The following is a 19813-nucleotide window of genomic DNA, read 5'->3' on the forward strand; positions in this document are numbered from 1 at the left end:
GGATGATAATGAGATAAAATTAAAAAATATATATATATATATATATATCACACTAGTACTGCAGCCGGACAGGTATATATTATGTAATGACGGACCTGCTGGACACTGTCTGTCAGCACTGCAGACTCCTAAAGTAAGCTACTAGTATCAAGAAGATAGAAAAAATAAATAAACCACGGGTAGGTGGTATACAATTATGGATGGACGAGCGACTGCCGACACAGAGGTAGCTATAGCCGTGGACTACCGTACTGTGTCTGCTGCTAATATAGACTGGATGATAATGAGATAAAATTAAAATATATATATATATATATATATATATATCACACTAGTACTGCAGCCGGACAGGTATATATTATGTAATGACGGACCTGCTGGACACTGTCTGTCAGCACTGCAGACTCCTAAAGTAAGCTACTAGTATCAAGAAGATAGAAAATAAAAATAAACCACGGGTAGGTGGTATACAATTATGGATGGACGAGCGACTGCCGACACAGAGGTAGCTACAGCCGTGGACTACCGTACTGTGTCTGCTGCTAATATAGACTGGATGATAATGAGATAAAATTAAAATATATATATATATATATCACACTAGTACTGCAGCCGGACAGGTATATATTATGTAATGACGGACCTGCTGGACACTGTCTGTCAGCACTGCAGACTCCTAAAGTAAGCTACTAGTATCAAGAAGATAGAAAAAAAAAATAAACCACGGGTAGGTGGTATACAATTATGGATGGACGAGCGACTGCCGACACAGAGGTAGCTACAGCCGTGGACTAACGTACTGTGTCTGCTGCTAATATAGACTGGATGATAATGAGATAAAATTAAAATATATATATATATATATATATATATATCACACTAGTACTGCAGCCGGACAGGTATATATTATGTAATGACGGACCTGCTGGACACTGTCTGTCAGCACTGCAGACTCCTAAAGTAAGCTACTAGTATCAAGAAGATAGAAAATAAAAATAAACCACGGGTAGGTGGTATACAATTATGGATGGACGAGCGACTGCCGACACAGAGGTAGCTACAGCCGTGGACTAACGTACTGTGTCTGCTGCTAATATAGACTGGATGATAATGAGATAAAATTAAAATATATATATATATATATATATATATATCACACTAGTACTGCAGCCGGACAGGTATATATTATGTAATGACGGACCTGCTGGACACTGTCTGTCAGCACTGCAGACTCCTAAAGTAAGCTACTAGTATCAAGAAGATAGAAAAAATAAATAAACCACGGGTAGGTGGTATACAATTATGGATGGACGAGCGACTGCCGACACAGAGGTAGCTATAGCCGTGGACTACCGTACTGTGTCTGCTGCTAATATAGACTGGATGATAATGAGATAAAATTAAAATATATATATATATATATATATATATATCACACTAGTACTGCAGCCGGACAGGTATATATTATGTAATGACGGACCTGCTGGACACTGTCTGTCAGCACTGCAGACTCCTAAAGTAAGCTACTAGTATCAAGAAGATAGAAAATAAAAATAAACCACGGGTAGGTGGTATACAATTATGGATGGACGAGCGACTGCCGACACAGAGGTAGCTACAGCCGTGGACTACCGTACTGTGTCTGCTGCTAATATAGACTGGATGATAATGAGATAAAATTAAAATATATATATATATATATCACACTAGTACTGCAGCCGGACAGGTATATATTATGTAATGACGGACCTGCTGGACACTGTCTGTCAGCACTGCAGACTCCTAAAGTAAGCTACTAGTATCAAGAAGATAGAAAAAAAAAATAAACCACGGGTAGGTGGTATACAATTATGGATGGACGAGCGACTGCCGACACAGAGGTAGCTACAGCCGTGGACTAACGTACTGTGTCTGCTGCTAATATAGACTGGATGATAATGAGATAAAATTAAAATATATATATATATATATATCACACTAGTACTGCAGCCGGACAGGTATATATTATGTAATGACGGACCTGCTGGACACTGTCTGTCAGCACTGCAGACTCCTAAAGTAAGCTACTAGTATCAAGAAGATAGAAAAAAAAAATAAACCACGGGTAGGTGGTATACAATTATGGATGGACGAGCGACTGCCGACACAGAGGTAGCTACAGCCGTGGACTACCATACTGTGTCTGCTGCTAATATAGACTGGATGATAATGAGATAAAATTAAAAAAAAAATATATATATATATATCACACTAATACTGCAGCCGGACAGGTATATATTATGTAATGACGGACCTGCTGGACACTGTCTGCAGAATGCGTTTATAAAAACACCACACGACGAGTGTTTAACTTTTTCAGGCAGACAATCACAATATACTGGTGGTCAGCAGACAATCACAATACTGGTGGTCAGTGGTCACTGGTCAGTCACACTGGCAGTGGCACTCTGGCAGCAAAAGTGTGCACTGTACTTAAAATATGTACTCCTGCTATAACTGCTCCCCAGTCTCCCCCACAATTAAGCTGTGTGAGCAGTGAGCACTCAGCAGTCAGATAATGATATACAGTATATGATGCAGCACACTGGGCTGAGCACAGATATGGTATGTGTGACTGTGTCACACTGTGTATCGTTTTTTTTCAGGCAGAGAACGGATTCATTAAACTGGTGGCACTGGTCACTGCCACTGGTCACACTATCAGCAGCAAGTAGTACTCCTCCTATATTATGCTCCCCAAAATTTGTGTCTCTCTCTCTCTAGTACTATTAGTCACTCTAAACGGAGAGGACGCCAGCCACGTCCTCTCCCTATCAATCTCAATGCACGTGTGAAAAATGGCGGCGACGCGCGGCTCCTTATATAGAATCCGAGTCTCGCGATAGAATCCGAGCCTCGCGAGAATCCGACAGCGGGATGATGACGTTCGGGCACGCTCGGGTTAACCGAGCAAGGCGGGAGGATCCGAGCCTGCTCGGCCCCGTGTAAAAAAAGCTGAAGTTCGGCGGGTTCGGATTCAGAGAAACCGAACCCGCTCATCTCTACTATTGACGGTAGTAAAGCAACTAGCTAATGGTAAATCCCCGGGCCCAGACGGATTAAGTGCAGAGTACTATAAATTATTACTACCCCATGTCACGCCCCACCTCCTATCCTTATTTAATTCTATCTTATCTGGGAACGTTGCTCCTCCTACTTTTAATCAGGCCCGCATGATAGTGCTACCGAAGCCGGGGAAAGACCCCACCCTAGTCCAATCATATCGCCCGATATCCCTTTTAAACCAGGACTTTAAAATCCTAACCACTCTTATGGCAAACAGACTACAAGTGGTGCTGCCCAAGATATTACACCCATCCCAAACTGGCTTCGTAAAGGGGAGAACATCAGTACATAACATTAGACAATTGATAGCAGCACTGAATATATTGGCCCAATCACCGGGGGGGGGGGGGGGGGGGACATCTCTGCTGGTGAGCTGCGATGCAGATAAAGCATTTGACCGTGTGTCATGGTCTCACCTGCTGAGAGTGCTTCATTGGCAAAGATTTGGAGCCGATTTTGTCAGATTCTTCCGCACTATATATGCTTCCCCGGCTGCATTCCTCACGGTGAACGGAACGAATACCGACACCTTCACGCTGCACAGAGGCACGAGACAGGGGTGCCCACTCTCCCCGCTTCTTTTTGACCTTGCTTTAGACCCACTCATCAGACACTGTCACCTAAATGCCAAATCGATAACCATGACCTTAAGGTCACGGCCTATGCGGACGACCTATTACTGTACTTCTCGAACCCCCAGGCTGCGTTTCCCAGCCTGATGTCCCTACTGACGACCTTTGAATCAATCTCCGGGTTTCAGGTCAACAAATCAAAAACCGAGGCTTTAGCCCTGCACCCTCGGGCAGCTCACAATTGGAATGATCAGTTCCCCTGCCGTTGGGCAAACCGGACAATCACATATTTAGGGCTCCAAATACCCATTAACCCGGCTGATTTATACAGACATAATTTCCCGAGAGTCATTGCACGCACCTTAGCTGACTTCCAAGCATGGAAACACTTACCCCTCTCCTACCTGGGACGGTGTCAATTGATTAAAATGATCACCTTCCCAAGATTATTATATCCCATTCAAATGTTACCTTTACTGCTGTCTAATACAGACCTGAAGACTCTTAACAGGGCCTTTAGTGAATTCATCTGGGCACACAAAAAACCCAGAATTTCACTATTTAAGTTGTGCCAACCGCAAACATTAGGCGGTATTAACTTACCTTGCCTTAGAAGTTACATGCTAGCTGCAAACTATCGTTATGCTGTGGATTGGATACATGAGACGGAGGTCTTCACCAACACCGGCTTAGAGCAGGCTTTCTGTCCCGAGACCCCACTAGTCGGTTTACTGCATACACGTCCATCCTCTTTTCCTCCCCAGGTTAAAAACAACATCTTACTGACATCTACTTGCATGGCATGGAGACAGGCACGTTCTAGGATGGGCATCTCTATCCATAACACAACTTTCCTCCCCCTATCCCATAACCCAGATTTCCGTGGGACAACTGTGCGAACCACGCTGGCAGTCCTGGCAACCCAGGGTATCAGATTATCATACCAGCTGATCTGCCGAGATACCTATCAGGTGCGCATGTATACAAGCCTCTGTGAGGGATCTCCACAACTCTCTATCCCACTGTTTGTATACTTTCAAATCCGCAGCTATCTCAATAAATCACTGGCCACAATGACGGTGGAAGACAAGTCTAATAGCATAGATACCACTTTACAATCAATACCTAGGGTGCACCACTCCACAGCATTCCTTTACACATTTCTCAGGAAAACCATAGACTGGGAAAACACCCAGTCAGGAATGACTAAATGGTCGTCGGACTTCCCAACCATTACTACCTCTGCCATGCTTGCTGCGTTTAACAGAATCAACAAAACTCTCATATCGGCGTCATACGCTGAGATGAATTACCAAATCCTACATCGCTCCTACATCACACCGAAACTACGATTCCAAATGGGCACTGCTTCTGATTCTAAATGCTTTAACTGTGGAGCATCTGAAGCAGATATCTACCACTGTCTATGGAGTTGTCCGGAAGTCAGCAAATTCTGGGGCTTAATACAATCGTTTATCAAAGACAAATTACACATTGCTATGATGGTCTCTCCAGATTGGGCTATTTGGGACATACACTGCACATCTCATACCCCCAAATTGTCACCTGACCAGCGCATGCTGTTAACTAAAATAGCGGCTGCTGGAAAAAAAAACTATCCTGTCACAATGGATAGCTACTGATTCATTGTCTCTGACTCTGGGGCAGATGTATTAACCTGGAGAAGGCATAAGGAAGTGATAAACCAGTGATATGTGCAAGGTGATAAAGGCACCAGCCAATCAGCTCCAATATGTAAATTAACAGTTAGGATCTGATTGGCTGGTGCCTTTATCACCTTGCACATATCACTGGTTTATCACTTCCTTATGCCTTCTCCAGGTTAATACATCTGCCCCTTTATTCTTACCAAGACTATCATACTTATTTCACATGGAGTGGCTTGAAATGATAATTGACAAAGAAAGTAAAATAAAAAAGTTCTTTGATATCTGGCTCCCTTATGTACAGACACTAGATGACGTCATTAGGATCCCGCTTCGACAAGCTATATCACACACTACATGGTACACTCTCGAAACACTTACTGTGGGTCGACCTCCTGTTTAGAAAATTAAAAACTGTCAAGTAACGTTATTGCTTTTACCTAACCAGAGTTGTTTCTTTCTGAAATATGCCATGTCGATTCCTTGTCCTTGTGATTCTCTACTGCATGTTGATATATATGTTGTATACAGATGTCCAATAAAATATATAAAAAAAAAAAGAAGTCTGGAGCAGCAGAAGTGGGACTTCTTTAAGACATCACAACAAAAAACCTGTGGCAGCAAAGAAAGCAAGGTCTGATGTCCAGGGCCAACCACAGCAGGCTACCCCGCCACGAAGATTATCGACAGTATGTTCGGTCCCCCCACTCCAAATTTTGGACACACCTCCAAGACGTCATCCACACTCCCCTCATCCTGATTGTGAGTATCAAACTGAAATAAATGTAAACAATTTTAGATCAGAATCAAACTTTTTCTTAACCGCATTAAGTCAAAACACATCAAAAACCTATATACTTACCGAAGTAAGTTAAACATGAAATGGAATCCAAGCAAAATGTCCTTGTCCACATCCAGTAAAGATATGTATGTCCACTTGAGCCATACAGTAGCACATTGTGTGTAAGATGCTGCAACAGAAACTCATGTTTAATGTTTGCAAATAGTAAGGTTGTTTATCAAATTTTCACGTGTGTTTGAGCTCACATTGCCAAATACATATAAAATCATTACTATGTTTGTTTTAGAAAAGCTATAAGGTAACACATTAAGGATTATAATGTGTTTTTATGGTGGAGTATGTCTGATCTACAATAAATCTAAAGTGTTTGCTTTCACAATTAAGTAACCAGACACATTTGCTACAAACAGCCATATGTATGTATTTAAGTTATGAGTGATGATGTTGCTAGGCAGAATATCTGAAAGCAACTGTGAATGACATGTGTTCCATGTGTAGTGATTTGTTTTCAATTATCAAACATATGGATAGCTAACGGCGAATTTTTCGACATTTCAGCTTCTAGTCCTGGTAACAGCATCCCTCCACAACAACAGCAACACAGTGACATGGAGGAGACAATCATCTTAGAAATGCAGCCATTAAGCCAAGGAATCAGCCCCCCAGCACCTGTGAGGACACCACCACAGCAAAGCACACCACCACCACAACACAGCCCAACAACACCAGTAACACAAGGCCCTGATCAGGTGTTTTGGACCATTTGGGCTAGACAGCAGGCCACTAATGAAGATTGCCTGCGTAGGCAGACACAAATGTTTGCAAGCCTACCATGTCACCTCAGAAGAATAACCAGAAATATGAGTAGACAAAATGAACAAACAACCAGAATTGGCAATACCATGGAACTCATGCGTACAAACATTACACAGGTCATGGGCAACTTACAGCGCATAATGGAAGAACAGCACAGACTAATGGAAGAACAGCACAGACAACAGCATAGTTATATGAACATTTTTCAAAACAATCAAAAGATTCATGAAAGTTTATTCCGAATTGTAGACAATCAAAATGCTGCTACACGTGAACTCAATGCCACCCTCACTAACCTGAATGAAACACTCAGATCCATGCACCAACAGCAAACAAGCAGCAGTTCTGGTACGACTACTCCAAATATCATGCCAGTCTCATCACCACGAAGATGCTCCACCAGAGCATGACAACATGACAGTGCTAAAGGCAAAGGGCAGGACAAGCAGGCACCCAAAAAAATTAACACAAAACAAACAAATTTAACATTTCTGAGAAGTAATTCAAAATAGTTAGTAAGTGTATGTTTGGCAAAATATATATATATATATATATATATATATATATATATATATTGTATATATATATACATATATATATTGTATATATATATATACAACATCATTAATTATAAGTGGTACAAACAACAGCATAAAATTTGTACGCACATTTATTCTTTACCATCTTTGTTTTCTTTTGGAGGAGGGAAATGTTGTTGGAGCTGCACATACATGTTAGCAGGAAGTAACCAGACCACTTGATTTTTTTTTATAATCATTACTCTTTCTAGATTCCAATCATTCTCCTATCCTGCACACACAATCATTGCCAGGCAGCCACATACATGTTAGCAGGAAGTAACCAGACCACTTGATTTTTTTCTAATCATTACTCTTTCTAGATTCCAATCATTCTCATATCCTGCAGCCAATACACATTACAATGTGATTGTTAACTATTTTACCTTTCTTCTCTATACAACATTACAAGAATAACACAATTGAGTTGCGTAAAAAGCTTTTAATATGTTGTCATTGAATTGAGATAATTCATTGCCAAAATGAATGTTATTATTGTTGGGCCATGTTTGTGTGTGTTAAAAATTAGTAATAATGTTATTACACATGATGCAGAAACCAAAAAATAATAAATTTTTAACAAAAAAAAATGTGTATAATAATGTATATATGTGGCAAACTGTGTATTTACTTACAAATCAGCAAGTTTACTGCAGCAAACATTACGTAATAAATTATTTTGGATGAGAGTAAGTTTGTGTCCCTTAAATATGATGGAGCATCACACATAGGGACACATGTATTCCTCAAGGCTAACATATTATATGTTGAGGACTGTTTATTTAGAACACAGGCTCTCAAACTCGGCGCTCAGGACCCCACACAGTGCATGTTTTGCAGGTCTCCTCGCAGAATCGCAAGTGACATAATTAGCTCCACCTGTGAACCTTTTAAAATGTGTATGTGAGTAATTCATACACCTGTGCTTCTACTGGGTTACCTGCAAAACATGCACTGTGTGGGGTCCTGAGGGCCGAGTTTGAGAACCTGTGCATTAGGACGTTACACACAATCATAAAGTAAAATACTAAATAAATTACTATGTGGATTATGTGTGCTTGTAATAAATTATCAGTGCAAGTTTACGAACACTTATCCAGACTTAATGCATGCCACTCATAATCTGTTGCCTTGATTTTTAAAATATGCACAGCTACAGGGGGCACAAACCAGGGTGCACAATTACTCTGGGCACAGATACAGGAGGCACATCTACTGGGGCAAATCTACAGGGGGCACAACTGCTCCAGGCATACCTACAGGGGGCACATCTACAGGGGACACAACTACTGGGGTCAAAGCTACAGGGGGCACAGCTACAGGGGGCACATCTACTGGGGACAAATCTACAGGGGGCACAACTACTGGGTCCATAACTACAGGGGGCATAACTGTGGCCACGCCCCTTCCCTATGAAGCCACGCTCGTACTTTATGCCTTGCGCCGAAAGCGCGCACTATATTTAACCTATGTGTGTGTGTGGGAGGGGGGCGCCAAAGGAAACTTTCGCCCTGGATGCCACAAGGTCTAAACTGGCCCTGGTGGCCACGTCCCCAGTTCAGTACAGGGGAGTGGGCGCCGAAACATACCTTGCTCTAGGCACCATGACACCTTGCTACACCTCTGTACGCATCATAGAAGAGGCATCCTAGATCCCGGCCACTGCAGTGACAGGTACTGCTAGCTGCCTGTTTAAAAATGAAAATCCACTTTCATGGGCCTGTTGAAATAATCCAGATTTGATAGAAAGGTTCAGCGCAACCAGATAACCTTCTTTTGAAGAATGTCACACTGCTTGATTGGTGGATTGATGGATTGCATTGCATTGTGCAAACTTTAAAAGCACGGACCTAGGATGGGCGGCAGTTGGCTTGTGGGTGTGTGTCGGAGGCGGATCACATGCAAATGATTGTGCATCATCCACAGCCAGCGAGAGAGAGAGAAACTCACGATGAAGGAGTGAGGGAATGTGTGCCTGCCTGCTTGGCAGTCAGTCGCCTCCGCCGAATCAAGATACAGCAGCTCAATGGGTCACCAAGGCAAGCAGGAGTAGGTGTGCAACATATAGATCCAACAGCAGGTGGGTCTAGGAAGCAGTCGGGTTTGGAGGTGCACCTATATTTTTCTTTGGTAAGCAAATATCATTTTTGGCGTCCCTAGATGGGATACATTTTTTAAAGGGACAGCACGTGCTGAAGGTGCGTGCCGCAAAAATGGGTGCGGTCAAACAAGAAAGGGGCTTAGCCACTCAATTGTACCCCGAAGGGTACAGGGAGATAGCGGGTGACTGGTGCAGCAGGGGTGACAGGGAGATAGTTGGTGACTGGGGAGGCAGGGGTGACAGGGAGTTAGTGGGTGACTGGGGAGCAAGGGGTGACAGGGAGATAGTGATTGACTGAGGCAGGGGTGACAGGCAGATAGTGACTTGAGGAGGCGGGGGTGACAGGGAAATAGTGGGTGACTGGAGAGGAAGGGGTGACAGGGAGATAGTGGATGATTGAGGCAGGGGTGACAGGGAGATAGGGAGTGACTGGTAAGGCAGGATGCCAAGGAGATAGTGTATGATTGAGGCAGGGGTGACAGGGAGATAGTGAGTGACTGAGGCAGGGGTGACAGGAAGATAATGGGTGACTGGGAAGGCAGGGGTAACAGGGTGACTGGGGAGGCATGGGTGCCAGGGACATAGTGGGTGACTGAGGCAGGGGTGACAGGGAGATAGTGAGTGACTGAGGCAGGGGTGACAGGCAGATAGTGAGTGCTTGAGGAGGCAGCGGTGACAGGGAAATAACTGGTGACTAGAGAGGCAGGGCTGACATGAAGATAGTGGGTGATTGAGGCAGGGGTGAAAGGGAGATATTGAGTGACTGAGGCAGGGGTGAGAGGGAGATAATGGGTGACTGGGAGATAGTGAATGACTGAGGCAAGGGTGACAGGGAGACAGTGGGTGACTGAGCCAGGGGTGATGGAAATAGTGGATGACTGAGGCAGGGGTGACATTTAAATAGTGGGTTACTGAGGCAAGGGGGACAGGGAGATAGTGGGTGACTGGGGAGGCAGGAGTGACAGGGAGATAGTGGGTGATTGAGGCAGAGGTGACATGGAGATAGTGAGTGACTGGTGAGGCAGGGTGCCAAGGAGATAGCGTATGATTGAGGCAGGGGTGAGAGGGATGATACAGCTAAATATTTATCGTATATAAAACACTTTAAGAGGTCTAAGAACACTGTACGCTATCTACGTAGGAAGTACCGTAAGGGTACGCAAGTTGCGTAGCGATCGCTCAACCGTAGTCGAGACGCTCAAGCGTCACGTTCGCTTACGGCCCAGAGATCACAGGCAGGCACGCTATTGGCTGCCAACTAACGTAATGATTCGCTATAGCGTAGCGGACGCTCGGGACCACGAGGAGATCACCAGCGGTGCAGACGCTCCCAACGTTAAACCTTTATATCTATACCTTTAACAATGAAATACACAGTAAACCTTAGTGTGGTGATAGAGTGTAAGTGCAACCTGGTGTAACCTGATTAACTACAAAGCTGCTTGAGCGTCACCGACGCTCAGGGAATACTTAACACTATAAGAAATACACAGATACCTGGGCTTAGGGTCCAAAACCTATTATATGTATTATAACTATTATACTTGCAAAAGGAATCACAGTACAAATGATACACTACAATATAACATAGACTAACTAACCAGATAACTACACAGGAAATACAATACAATACAATTAAGGGAAAAATACGGGAGAAATAGAAGAGAGAGAGAGAGAAATGGCTCACAATAACATCAAGACAATATGATTGCGGAGAAACACTTACGCACAAGGGGAAACGATCGCATGCGCCTCGATATCCAGCTCCCGATTATCAGCAATGAGAACCGTTGAAGAGAGTGTACTGGATACGGTCGGCCTGCCTATTTATGCCCCACACACAATACAATTCAATGGTCCCTACAATCTCATTGTTCATTGGACACAGGAATTCGGCTTCGCATTATAACAAAAGGTCATAGGTTGATTCATACAGGTGGGCTGTGACTGTTTCCAACTGTCCAGGTGGGTGGGATACTGGGTTTCCCGCCGCATGACTAAGTAAGAACAAATAATAGTAAATGGACATAAACTTCTTATGTCCATAACTATTCGCACGAGCGATTAATCCGCTCCAAACCAACACCGGAATATTGCTATTTAAATACTCTTCCGATGGGTACCAAACACTACTGTATGACTCCTGTTAGACCCTTCGTACAATACAAAGAGGGATCTCTCTGTTCAGGAACATGCTATGTTAACCAAACTTTCAGAATCTATCAAAGGGACCATGATCTACAAAATACATTATTAGTGAAAATATGTAACGAATGAGTCGCACGCTACGATTACATAAACTCTACCGTAAATACGCATACCGTGCGCCTGCGGGTGCCCGCGACTGTGAGTATGTGCACGTACGGGAGAGCGTACGCATGCGCAGCGCGGACCAGTATGAGGTGCAAATATGGCAGTGTGTGTAGAGATATTTTTCTGACTTTGACAGGGAGATAGTGAGTGACTGAGGCAGGGGTGACAGGAAGATAATGGGTGACTGGGGAGATTGGGGTGACAGGGAGATAGTGGGTGACTGGAGAGTCAGGGGTGACAGGGAGATGGTGGGTGATTAAGGCAGGGTTGACAGGGAGATAGTGACTGAGGCAGGGGTGACAGGGAGATAGAGGGTGACTGGGGAGGCAGGTGTGACAGGGAGATAGTGGATGACTGAGGCAGTGGTGACAGGGAGATAGTGGGTGACTGAGGCAGGGGTGATGGAAATAGTGGGTGACTGAGGCAGGGGTGACATTGAGATAGTAGGTGACTGAGGCAGGGGTGACAGGGAGATAGTGGGTGACTGAGGCAGGGGTGACAGGGAGATAGCGGATGACTGGGGAGGCAGGGGTGACAGGGAGATAGAGGGTGACTGGGGAGGTAGGTGTGACAGGGAGATAGTGGATGACTAAGGCAGTGGTGACAGGGAGATAGTGGGTGACTGAGGCAGGGGTTACAGGGAGATAGTGGGTGACTGAGGCAGGGGTGACAGGGAGATAGTGGATGACTAAGGCAGGGGTGACAGGGAGATAGTGGGTGACTGAGGCAGGTGTGACAGGGAGATAGTGAATGACTAAGGCAGGGGTGACAGGGAGATAGTGGGTGACTGAGGCAGGTGTGATAGGGAGATAGTGGATGACTAAGGCAGGGGTGACAGGGAGATAGTGGATGACTAAGGCAGGGGTGACAGGGAGATAGTGCGTGACTGAGGCAGTGGTGACAGCAGGGCCGTCTTAACAGCAGTGTAGGCCCCTGGGCAAAGTAATGCACTTGTGCCTTATCCATTCTCCAGCAGTAGGGGTGGTGGTGCTATCAGAAGCAGCTTTGATCTCCTTTGAGCAGTAAGGGGTGTTCTAACTTCCGCTCAGCATGTAGGACCTGGAGCAGTCATTTCTGCTACTTATTCTTTAACTGCACAGATGGTGGGAGATGGGACGGGAGGGAGAACACTAAACTGTAAGCGGGGGCATTAGGCTGAATGAAGGGGCCCCAGAACATGACTACCACGGTGGTAAAGGGATGTTTAATACACAGTGGAAGGGTGAATAGTGGAGTCGGCTTAATATTCATCATTTTCTGGTGGGAGGGCAGCTAGCTTGACTGCAGATATCTCCAGTTCCTGTAAATAGATTACTTAGGTCTCAATGGGAATAAAAACTAGCAAGTCCCACCTTTCAAGAGGTACTGGGGACTTGGGTCAGAGTTCAGGAGCCAATGCAGTCTCCTAACGAAAATCTAAAACTACATACCAGGCGTGTGGAGCTGGAGCAGGGACCAGCTGCTGTAAGGCTGATAACTCTGGTTCTGGGCATAGTAGAGACAAGCTGCCAGTGTCCACCGAAAGGGGAGAGTTACAGCTTTTGGAGTATACCATCAGAGAAACTGTAAGTCAGACAGAACCCAAGAACCTGGGAAGAGCAATTAACAGGCCCGGATGGCCTCTGCTTTGAAGTCAGATATCTCAGTTTCCCCAGGGCCGATTTTCAAAATCTGGGGACCCTGAGCTATCAGTCTAAGACCCTTATACTTCTAGGGCCCTTGGACAACTGCCTATTGAGCCCATACGAAAAGATGACCCTGGGAGACAGGGAGATAGTGGATGAGGCAAGGGTTATAGGGAGATAGTGGGTTACTTAGGCTTTCTAAAAGTGTATGATAAGGCCAAAATGATGGCTGTTTTTTTTGGGTGTATCACAGAGACAGGGTCAAGATGCATTACAAATGTTATTTTTGTATTTTAATCCCCACCAAGTCCAAACAAACTGTTTTCTTAATTCTGTGCTGATGACAGTGTTCCAGCATACTGTGTTGTACAGAACCTTTATACGTAGTGAGGGACATGCAAAGGATTATCACACTGTCCATAAGATGAGCACACAGCTGGGATAGATAAAATAAGGAAAAGGCAGATAAGTGAGCACCAGGTGTAATATTGTAAATATACTTGTCCCTGCGGTGTCCTGGGATCGGAGCCTGGGAGAGGGAGTGCACGGTGGTGTCCTGGGAGCGGGAGTGCGCGGTGGTGTCCTGGGAGCGGGAGTGTGCGGTGGTGTCCTGACAGTTTGGCGCTCTAGATGGCTGTTTACTTACTGTAATGGCTGGGCCGGCCCTGGTTGTACCTTTCCTATTCCGTCCTCCAAAAATAGACTACTGACTGAATTACTTTTTCCAATGGGTTTTGGATGCGCATTTACAAAGGTCTTGCCTTGCCAAACTGATTTAGGGGGATCTTGCAACCAGGGTTACATTGTTGCAAAATTGTTTTTAATAATTGCTTGATCATTTAAATGCTACAATTGATAAAGACTCCTGAAAACTGCTATGTGGAGTCTCATTTTGTGTCTACTTCTTGTCCCTATTTAATTCCCTTCCTCTACCCAAGGCAAATTTAAATGCTGGGGGGGCATAAGGATGTGTGGCCTACCTAACCCTTAGTGCTGAATTCAAATTACAAGCAAACTAACAAAGTTTCCTACTTCTAAATTAATCCCTAAATTCATAACATACTGTTATCCCGTAGTTTGGATTCGTTTTGTGTCCAGACTGGCTGCAGGAGGTGTGTGCGTTTGCTGGAAAGGCAGAAAAGGAACAACCTCCAGTGATACGCTGCATCTCCTGGTGTGTGTCTCCCTCAAGTGGCTGTCAGCAAGCAAATGCAGGCTATACACCCAAGCCCAAGCTCATTGTAACATTACAGAATGCGCATCATAGAAGAGGTATCATAGAGCCCTGCCACCACAGTGACAGGTACTGCTATCTGCCTGTTTAAAAAATGAAAATCCACTTTCATAGGTCTGTTGATTTCACAGGAAGGTTCAGCGCAACCAGAGAACCTTCCGTTTAAAAATGTCACACTGCTCGATTGATGGACTGAGCCAATCAGCTCCTAACTGCCATGTTACAGGCTGGGTTTGAAAATGGACAGTTAGGAGCTGACTGGCTGGTGCGTTATCACCTTCCACTTATCACTGCTCCAGGCTTAATACATCTGCCTGTATGTTTGAAAAATAACAGCAGCTGATTGGTTGGCAGTTTATCTCCACATTACCACCCTCCAAGGCTTAATACATCATGAAATGCCCATATGCCCTGTGTACAGTGGCACCCAGAAAGGAGGGGAGGGTACTAATTTCCCAGGCCCAGGTCTGATGGAGGGGCCCAGTTGCGGCCCTGGTTCCCCCCCCCCCCCCTCTCCCCCACCTGCTGTGATTAGGCCACACACCCTGAAAAGTACCTGGGCCCAGCCAGGCTCTCTACTGCCTTGCCTGTGTAACAGAACTGTAAGTGGGGAACATGGAGTGTGGCATCCTGAAATACAGACCGGTACAAGTTAAACAGATGAGAGGCTGTGACAAAGCATTTGGAAGTGGCTTTTAGAGAAAGGGAAAGTGGATTCCATCACCAATATAAGAACCTCACTTGCATTCAAGATAGCCAAATAGCCATATCCTCCCTGGAATGACAGGTAGGCAGAACACGTTTGAAGGTGTTGGGTTTGGGTGTTTGGGATCCCCTCCGGTCACCATACCGACGCTGGGATCCCGATATTTAGATTGCCGGCGGGAGGGCGAGCGCATTGAAGCCCCTTGTGGGCTCAGTGGCCCGCTGCGCTCACCACAGGTTTTATTCCCACTCTATTGGTGTCGTGGACCCCCATGAGTGGGAATAGTCCTTGTTAGTCGGCGTGTTGACTGTTGGGCTCTGAATCCGCCAGGATCCCGGCGTCGGTATACTGTTAGTCACATAACTAGGGGGGTAATTCAGATCTGATCGCTGCAGTGCATTTTCACACAGTGGGCGATCAGATCCGAACTGTGCATGGGTATGCACCACAATACGTAGGCGCAACGGATGGCTGCAAAGGGGATCGCCGGTCAGCGACGCGATGGTGTGAAAAATCCATTCACACAGGCGATCGCAAGGAGATTGACAGGAAGAGGCCATTTAGGGGTGGCAACTGACCGTTTTCTGGGAGTGTCAGGGAAAACGCAGGCGGGATCAAGCATCTGAAGAAGGGAGGGTGTCTGACATCAAATCCGGTCCTGAACAGGCTGATGTGATATCAGCGGCTGAAGTCCTGGGCTGCGCAGAGACTGCACAAAATCAGTTTGTACAGCTCTGCCACACATGAGTTTGCACAGCAAAAATACACTCCCCCTGTAGGCGGCGACTATCTGATCACAGGGCAGCAAAAATCGCTGCCTAGCGATCTGATCTGAATTACCCCCTACATCCCATTTGAAATGGCATATGCATAATTTACAAGGTTTTTTTTGTTTTGTTTTTTGCTCTTCTCTAATTAAGTGTTTATTCCCTATCCATGGGGGTCATTCCGAGTTGTTCGCTCGGTATTTTTTTCTCGCAACGGAGTGATTAGTCGCTAATGCGCATGCGCAATGTCCGCAGTGCGACTGCGCCAAGTAAATTTGCTATGCAGTTAGGTATTTTACTCATGGCATTACAAGGTTTTTTCTTCGTTCTGGTGATCGTAATGTGATTGACAGGAAGTGGGTGTTTCTGGGCGGAAACTGGCCGTTTTATGGGTGTGTGCGAAAAAACGCTACCGTTTCTGGGAAAAACGCGGGAGTGGCTGGAGAAACGGGGGAGTGCCTGGGCGAATGCTGGGTGTGTTTGTGACGTCAAACCAGGAACGACAAGCACTGAACTGATCGCAGATGCCGAGTAAGTCTGGAGCTACTCAGAGACTGCTAAGAAGTGTCTATTCGCAATTCTGCTAATCTTTCGTTCGCAATTTTGATAAGCTAAGATTCACTCCCAGTAGGCGGCGGCTTAGCGTGTGCAAAGCTGCTAAAAGCAGCTTGCGAGCGAACAACTCGGAATGAGGGCCCATGTTCCATATTCTCACTCAGTTTGAACAGTTTGTACAGCTTCAAACACTGATATTCATTATGTTTTTTAATCAGATACTGGGGGTTGTTCAGATGTGGGAGCAAACCAATAAAGCAAGTAAATGGACAAAACCATGTTGCACTGCAGGTGGGGCAAATGTAACATGCATAACGTGCAGAGAGATTTAGATTTTGGTGTGGTGTATTCAAACTGAATTCTAAATTGCTGTGTAAAAATAAAGCTGCAGACAGTATTTCATACCTCCCAACTGTCCCGATTTTCGCGGGACAGTCCCGTTTTTTGGGGACTGTCCCGCTGTCCCACCCGCGGGCTGCAGTGTCCCGCGGTGGAGGGGAAGGGGGGGCAGTTGGGAGGCTCCTGTCATCGCTGCCCTGCTTAGCAGAGCAGCGGTGAATAGTCGCTGTGCGCACGCGCACAGCGCCTATTCAGCGCAAACAGTGGAAGAGAGGGCATGCCAGCAGCTCACAGAGCGCTGGGCATGCCCCCTCCCTTTTCGGGAGTGCGTGCGGCTTCGCCGCGCATGTGTCCCTCTTCATAGGATTACAAAGTTGGTAGGTATGGTATTTACCCTGCACAGCAAAAAATATAAATGTATTTCCTCCCCTTGCATTGGAAAATGGTTTGTTCCAGATACAAACGTACATGCTTTTTCTGCCTTGTTTCCAAATCCGAATCAGGCCCACAGTGAGCAAGCGCAGGTCATTCTTGAATGACAGCTGCTGTTGTAGAACACTTTTTAATATTTATTATGGCTTGCATTCCATACTCCTTGACCTTGGTAATAATATAGTAAAAGTGGCTATCGCCATCTTTTGGCCACAAATAATATTGCAGTAATACACACACACATATACAGTATATGAATATATAACTTCCACAGTAGGAATGGCCAGAGGCGGGCTGGCCCGGGGGGCAGGGTGCCATGTGCCCCCCGGACCACGCTACTGCCAAGGGTCACGGGCCGGCCGCCACCTTCCATTACACCAGCGGTGGCCAGCCCGTGGCTCTCGAGCCGAATGCGGCTCTTTCTATCTCCGCATGCGGCTCATAAGCTTCCGTGGTGCCTCCTGCTGCCCTAGTCTGCAGTGCCCGGTGACGGCCTGTGAGCCAATCAGAGCTCGCGGACCGGCAGCCAATCAGGAGTCTTAGCTGCTGGTCCGCGAACTCTGGCTCACGGACCGGCGCCTAATTAGAGAGAATCAACGCCGCTGGAGAGTGGAGACTGAGGGGCAGTAGAGGCGCACCCTGCGCTCTCTTTCCCTCACAAACAGCAGACTGAGCAGAGCAGCAGCACGGTGGTGAGCAGCACTTTGGAGGGCGCAGTGCGGGGACATGTGTATCTTACACTGGGGGTATATCTGGCACTGGGGGGGACGCAGGGCCGGATTAAGCCTTGGGGGGGCCCGGGGCACTTTAAACAGGGGGACCCTGATGTAAGGTGGGGGTGTATATTAAATTGTGCGCCCCTCCCAACACGGTCCATTCCAGGAGAGAAAAATGCTCTCTACCTGGACATCCCAATTAATATATGATTGGCGTCACCTGTGTTGAATGGTTTAATTGATAAGAAAGGTACTTCAACACAGGTGATTGCAATCATAAAGAAGAAAGTCCAGATAGAGAATGGTGGGAGATATAGATTGTGTATATTAATTACATTTAAACCAATGGTGTATATTAGTTTTACTTTGAACTAATAGTTTAATAATGCCTGGGTACTGTTTATAGCACCACCTAATTCACAGACAACTACTGTATTTTATAAACTTTTATTGTAGTGGAACAAAGACAACTTAACCTTAAAATACACATAGAAAAATAAATAATTTATCTTGTCATATGCAAGAATAGCAGATGCCTCTGTACTACTTACACACTGAGACAGGACTCAGGAGGACTGTGTGTGTGTGTGTGTGTGTGTGTGTGTGTGTGTGTGTGTGTGTGTGTGTGTGTGTGTGTGTGTGTGTGTGTGTGTGTGTGTGTGTGTGTGTGTGTGTGTGTGTGTGTGTGTGTGTGTGTGTGTGTGTGTGTGTGTGTGTGTGTGTGTGTGTGTGTGTGTGTGTGTGTGTCTTGACCCAAATGGTTTAGTTGCATAACAGGTCACACAGGACTCAGACACCCAGGCAGGGACGAGGAGAAGCTGGGATCCCTGTGTCACTTACAGCTCTCTCCACCCTCCTATCTCTCCTCTGGTCAGAAAGCTCTGTCGGTAGCTCATGAAACATGATATTCCTGTGTCTCTGCCTGCACTGCATACTGTCCTACTTGCATTCTGGCTGCTGGTTCTGCTGCTTAAGAGGGAAAGCTGATAATGTCAGTGTGGTTTGGCAGGGGGGCCCCTGACAAAGGGGGGCCCGGAGTACAGTATGTCCTGCATCAGCCCTTAATCTGGCTATGGGGGGACGTGTATCTGGCACTGGGCGGACATGTGTTTCTGGCACTGGGGGCATATCTGGCACTGTGGGGAATCTGTATCTGGCACTGGGGGCATATCTGGCACTGGGGAGACGTGTAGCTGGCAGTTCGGGCATACTGTATCTGGCACTGGGGAGATGTGTAGCTGACAGTGGGGGCATATTTGGCACTGGGGAGACATGTAGCTGGCACTGGGGGCACATCTGGCACTGGGGAGACATGTAGCTAGCAGCATACCTCCCAACTGTGCCGATTTTCGCGGGACTGTCCCGCTGTCCCACCCGCGGGCCACAGTGTCCTGCAGTGGGGGGGGGGGGGGGGGCAGTTGGGAGGATCTGTCACCCGCTGCCCTGCTTAGCAGAGCAGCGGTGAATAGACGCTGTGCGCATGCG

The sequence above is a fragment of the Pseudophryne corroboree genome, chromosome 2, assembly GCF_028390025.1.
Source record: "Pseudophryne corroboree isolate aPseCor3 chromosome 2, aPseCor3.hap2, whole genome shotgun sequence".
NCBI classification, from domain to species: Eukaryota; Metazoa; Chordata; class Amphibia; order Anura; family Myobatrachidae; genus Pseudophryne; species Pseudophryne corroboree.